Consider the following 5241-nt stretch of genomic DNA (forward strand, 5'->3'; position numbering starts at 1 on the left):
ACTAGTATAAACCTTGCGTCCTTTAGTGAACCATTTGGACCTAACGTGCAATAATTATAAATTTACTAGTCGATGTTTGTTTGAAACATCGACAGTTGGCGCACCTGGTAGGGGCCTTTGCGCATTCCAAATCAGGCCTCGGATGGCTAACCACGCAACCAGCTAGGTCCCGGGCGCACATGTGTGTTTTGGTGACCTAGACTCCATCGTCACAATGGGAGGAGAGTTGGCGTTGTCCCATCTCACCATCCAATCCCTCCCCTCCATCGGCTCTGGCTACCAGAGGCTTGAGTGCCAGCCCAGCATCTGCCTTGGACCCCAGCCATCCAGGGAGGACCCACGCCGCCTCACCCTCAACGCTGCGGTGATCGTAAGCCACCTTGTGGCCCAGCGCACGACCCTGTCCCCGCGAACAACAAGTTCATGGGGATGATCGAAAGCGTCATAGAATCCCTCCATGGCCTCCTCGCGGAAGGTCCGGGGTTGGACTCTGGCTCTAACTCCGGCAGGGGGAGCCATCATCCCTCCTAGGAATGCTTCATGGCGGAAACCTCTGAGGGACACGTTGAAAGCACCTCCAAGAAGGATGTTACCACGGCAGGCAACCATGGCGATAGAACCGAAGGAAGAACAGTGGCCTCGTCCCATGTAGGGGTGGAATAGCTAAAAGCCCAAAAGCTAGAGATCAATGAAGCTGGACAACAGCTTGTTCGAGAATACACATTGGTTGATTGGGAGATCGAACGCCGCAAAGATGGTGGGCATGCACATGCCATGGCCCGCAACGTAAACCGAAGGATCATCACCGATGATGAAACCCTTCCTCACTTCGCTCGGGCGAGCCAGAACATCACCGCCACAACGGCCTTGCTCCATGGCCTTCTAGAGGCCGCAACACCTTAGAATCACCGGGCCCACCGTGAAATTCGCACACTGCTTGAGCGTGCGGCTGCGCAGCAGGCGGAGAGTTCTTTGTCTTGGCGACGTGAGCTCGACACCAGCCAGCGCACGCCCTCGGTGCATCCTGCCAGGGACACATCAGTCCACCAAGCACCACAAGGTAGTGGGCAGTGTGCTGCGGCCCAGATACATCAGTGTCTCGGCCGTAATCATGATGCACGTAGTACCATCGATGCCCGCAGATGTACCTACAACGACCCAAGAGAAGGACCCTGCTGTGGCTATCACTCTCGTCGCAGCGGATGCTACGACAACGGCGAGGACCAGAGCCTAAGCCCTAGCCTGCTAGGCCCTTAGGCCTTCGGCTAGCACATCCTCAATGCTGCATTCCCACCAAGGTATCGACCACCTACTAATATCCCTAAATACTCTTGGGAGACAAACCCCGGACTTTGTCATGAAGACTATCGGCTTGCGTGTCAAGCCGGTGGTGCGGATATGATGACTTCATTATCCACAACCTTCCACTGTTCTTGGCCGATTCGGTTCGGGCATGGTTGGAACACCTGCCGTCCAACGCAATCCAGAGTTGGGCGGATCTAAAGGAGATTTTTGTGGGAAACTTCCAGGGCACATACAAATGCCCTGGGAACCCATGGGACCTCAAGAACTGCCATCAGAAGGCTGGTGAGACCCTCTGCGGGTACATCTAGCGCTTCTCCTAGTAGTGCAACGAGCTCCCTAACGTCGCCAATGCCGACGTGATAGGAGCCTTCTTGTCCGGGACAACCTGTGAGTCCTTGGTTCATAAGCTGGGACGCCAGGGCCCGTGAACCACCAAGGAACTCCTGGACATCGCCACCAGCCATGCCTTAGGAGAGGAGGTGGTCGGAGCGATCTTCGATCTCCTCGAGGGCAAGGCAAGGCGGGACGAGGGTACCGGTGAGGGCACCTCCAATTGTGTCACCAAGAGAAAGAATAAGAAGCAATGGCGTGAGGACTCGCTCGTGGCTACTGCCGACCGCAAGGGTGGTTGGAAGCCTATGGAGGGCACTCTGAATCACTTCGAAAAAATGATCGAGGGGCCATGCCTAAACCACGCCTTTCCCATAAAGCATCTGCTCAAGGACTGTGGCCTCATGCGGAAGTTCTTGTCTGGAAACTCCAACAAAGGAGAGCAGGGGAAGGAACCTGCCCCCACTACGGACAACGCTGAGGAGAAGGACGATGGCTTTCCAACACCAAACAACTGCCTTATTATCTTCAAAGGATCGATGGCCTATGACTCCAAATGCCGTTAGAAGGTCGCATGCAGTGAGGTCTACACGGCCCAACCGGCCACACCTCCCTTCCTCCGGTGGTCGGAGTCCACCATAACCTTTGACCAGACCGACCATCTGGATACCGCCCCACACCCAGGGAGGTATCCGCTTGTCATCGACCCAATTGTTAGCCTAAAGTGGCTCACCAAAGTACTGATGGACGGAGGCAGCGGCCTCAACATCATGTACGCCAAGACGCTCGATGAGAAGGGCATCGATCGAATGAACCTCCGCCCAACCCAAGCACCTTTTCACGACATTGTGCCCAGGAAACAGGCCATGCCACTAGGACAGATCGATCTGCCCATCACCTTCGGGGATCAGTTCAATTACAGGTCCGAGACCCTCACCTTCAAGGTGGTTGGGTTCCCTAGAACTTTCCACACCATCTTGGGATGATCATGCTATGTGAAGTTCATGGCCATCCCCAACTACACATACCTCAAGCTAAAGATGCCAGGCCCCCATGGGGTCATCACCGTCAGCACCTCCTTCTAGCGGGCCTACGAGTGCAAGGTCGAGTGCTATGGCCATGCCTGTAACACCCTAAAATTTGCCTCTTTTGAAAATAGGTTTAAAATGATTTATTTTTGAATTTTTGAGCGCATGAAAACATAGGAAAATAAAATTTTCATTAATTTAAAATTTATCATAAGGTAGAAACATGTTTGTTGCATTCATGCCGGTCGCACCTCGTGTTTCTATGTGCAAAATGTGTGTTTTTATACGTTTAGGAGACGAATATCTATCTCTAGGAATTTTTCAGTTTCTTTCTAGAATTTAATTCCTACCTCCTTCACATTAATCCTTATGTTCCAAGTGCCCAACATTCTTTTTATGAGCTCCAAATACTTTATTTGGGTTCATCATGTTTCAAAGTGTCTCTGAAAATTTTCCCCAAATTTTCGGAGGTCCCGGAGTATTTTTCGTGGCTTAAATATCAATTCTGGACTTTTCTAGAATTATTTTATCCACGAAATTAATTAATTCCGAAAATAATAAATCTCTCATTTATCCCAACGCTCAAAGCCCATGTGCAATATTCCTAATAAATCCTAAAGGCCCGTGCATTTATTTACTAATGGGCTTTAATGATTATTTAGGCCCATTAGTAAATGTGGATGGTGCAACGTCAATTAGTACCATATCGCTAGTTGACGTGGATGTGGGGAGTTTTTCTTCCTATATATATCAACCAACCCCTTGGGCAGAGCACACCAAAACTACAGTATGGGGAGCCCGTAGTTTGGGAAATCCCTCGTGTAGTAAATTATATTTTCCCTCCTTCCCTCGCCATCGCCGTCGCCCTCGCCGTCGTCGTCGCCCTCGCCGTCGCCGTCGCCCTCACCGCTGCACTGTCCAGCCCAGCCATACTCTCCTCGGCAACAAGTAAGGCCGTCTGCTATGTTCCTGCCGATCTCCAATGTGGCTCGTCCGATCGAGTCTTTGTTCCCGGCAATCTGCTTTTTGCTACAATCACCCGATGCCACATCGCCCGCACGTGCTGGCATTGGCGACGTCCATCATCAGAGAGGATTTCAGCCAGGCTACGCGACCTTGCCTTTGTCCTTCGACGTAGGTGAGCGCATCCATAGTAACTCTCTCTATCTTATTCCCTGTCGCATGAACCCAGATTTTGGCATGAAACTTCTGTTTGTTTCGCTGCAGACGTGTGTTTGCTTCGCTGCAGACGTGTTGCCAGTGGATATCTGTTCTGTCCATGGGGCCAGCAACCTTCCTGCTCCACAGCCCCGTGAGCCTCAGCAGCATAGCTGCCGTCCAACCCCTGCTCCAGCAGCAGCGTCGATCGGCCACGAAGTTCAGCAAAGACTCTGCGTTCTTTTCTTCTTCATGCTTGTAAGATCGATCAAATCCACACGTGCCACGTCTGATCAGCACAGAACTCCAACCAAAATCACCGTTGCATGTGAGTTTCTATCACTTTGCATTTTAGGCCCCTCTTTCTTTGTAATTGATTCATTGTTCTTCGTGTCTCTTGGAGCTTACAATCTGACATGCATCTGTTGAGCTCCTATACGATCATCAGCTGTTGCCGTGCACCGTGTGTGCTCCGTGCCATGCTCTAGTTAGCTGTTCCAATTAGCTTGATGACATCACATGACATCAGGTATATGTTTTATGGTCGTTTTCTTATAGAAAAACAAATCCAACAATACTATAGAAATACACCACTTGCAATCAACCATGGATCCCCACCGTTTCTTCGTTCTAACTCCGATTTGATCCGTTCAACTTGCGCTAGGTTCGTAATTTCATAACCTACATGTTCATACTACTGATAGATGTGTTTTCAACTTTTAAAATTCGTGATTAGATTTAATCTAATATTTGACTAAAAGAAATCTTGTTTAAATCATATCTTCTGCGTCTTAGATCCGTTTTAGTCCATTCAAGTTGCGTTAGATTCATAGCGTCAAGATCTACGCGTTAGTAATAGTGTTTATCATGTCACTAATACTAGAATTTCATGATTTGAATCATATCTTAAATAACAATTATGCAACTGGATTTTATAAATAGAATATGATTTGTTTCACTTTAGTTTTATAACTCAAATCTAAATTTGATTTAATCCAATTTATATAAGCTTTTATATAGTTAATGAATCCTATAGTTTTCTTTTTCGCGTGTAAAGTAAATCTTTCGGTGGTTGTATCTTTTCAACTGTAGTTTCGATTAGCGTGTTTTCGCGTCTGTGTGTACGTAGCGAGACGTAGATTCGTTTTACAAACTTTTTATCTTAATTTGATGTTTAGTGTATTGTTCTAATTTAGATCTATTGTTTGCTTCGTGTATGATTATATGGATGCTTGTGTGGTGCTTTATGATTACGTCCAGTCGGTAAGATATACGTGGTGATCAAGAAGAAGAAGAAGAAGAACGTTGAAGATTAAAGCTTACCGAAGGATCGGGGTTTAAGGCAAGTATAGCATGGGATCTTCCTTATTGTCCTATACACCTTTAATCATTTAAATCATGCTGCATGTGTCTACCTTGA

Source organism: Miscanthus floridulus, chromosome 4 (assembly GCF_019320115.1).
Source record: "Miscanthus floridulus cultivar M001 chromosome 4, ASM1932011v1, whole genome shotgun sequence".
In the NCBI taxonomy this organism is placed as follows: Eukaryota; Viridiplantae; Streptophyta; class Magnoliopsida; order Poales; family Poaceae; genus Miscanthus; species Miscanthus floridulus.